This window comes from Microtus ochrogaster, chromosome 5, assembly GCF_000317375.1.
Source record: "Microtus ochrogaster isolate Prairie Vole_2 chromosome 5, MicOch1.0, whole genome shotgun sequence".
NCBI classification, from domain to species: domain Eukaryota; kingdom Metazoa; phylum Chordata; class Mammalia; order Rodentia; family Cricetidae; genus Microtus; species Microtus ochrogaster.
Genome location: NC_022012.1, coordinates 81,717,827 through 81,719,111, shown reverse-complemented (window position 1 = coordinate 81,719,111; position 1,285 = coordinate 81,717,827).

Here is a 1,285-nt window from a genome sequence, read left to right as displayed (position 1 = left end):
CAGGGTTTCTCTGTGGCTTTGGAGCCTGTCCTGGAACTAGCTCTTGTAGACCAGGCTGGTCTCGAACTCACAGAGATCCGCCTGCCTCTGCCTTCCTAGTGCTGGCATTAAAGGCGTGTGCCACCACTGCCCAGCCGTGCGCCCTTTCTAAAGTAGGTGTTTATTATCCTTACACAATACTGTGTGTGTGTGGGGGTGTTTTCTTTAGAGATGTGTCCTGAGTACCTCAAAGACCAACTAAGTTCCAGAATTACCTGCAAATTGATTTACCTTAAAGAAACCACAGAGTATTCAGTGGTAAATGCTATAGAGGGAAAAAAAATGACAGTGAGAAGTTAGAGCAAGGGGAGGCCGTAGATGCCATCCTGGGACCGGTGGCTGTGCTGTGCTATCCCAATCTCAAGACTGTTTTTGACAGACTAGGCTGGTCTCTGAGCAAGGCCTTTTCTTCTCTGAGCAGGACCAGAATTGGCTAGTTAGACCTAAAAGTCCTGGTTGCGGTCTCCCTTAGAGCAGTCTCACATACACACTGTAGGCAATTTCACTCTTTAAAAAAAATTTATTTATGTGCATTGGTGTTTTGCCTGCATGTATGTCTGTATGAGGGTGTCGGGTACTCTAGAACTGGAGTTACAGACAGTTGTGAGCTGCCATGTGGGTGCTGTGCTGTCTGGAAGAGCAGCCAGTGCTCTTAACCGCTAAGTCATCTCTCCAGGCCTGAGAATTCCTCTCTTTAATGAACAGACTCAGATACTCAGAGGTACAACCCCCTGGAGGCCCACACCCACCTTGCTTAGACAGCCATTTCCGAGAAGAGCTAATCCACAAGGTATAGCATATTCCTCAGCAAAATAATAAGATATCTGCCAAACTACGCAGATATGAGCCCTTCACAGCTGTCTTCCCTGATAAGACCTAAACCACCAGGCACTGAACCATTAGAACACTGCCTACGCTGAGCTGTTGGCAGAGTGCTTGCCTAGCATGCCTGGTTCAATCTCCAGCATCTATAACCTGAATGGGGTTCCACATACCTGTAACCCCAGCACTCAAGAAGTGAGGCAGGGAGGTCAGAGGTTGAAGTTCAGGGTCATCCTGCTCTATACAGCAGGTTTGAGGCCTAGGCAACAGGAGGAGTCTTCGCCAAAGAAAGAAGAAAGCCCGCTTGATGGGCTACATGGAAATCCCAACATAAAAACAAGACATGTGTGTGCAGAAGTTCTCCATGTGCACCACTGTGCTTGTACAGTAGCAGTGTATCGGAGAAATTTTTTTTTTTTTTTTT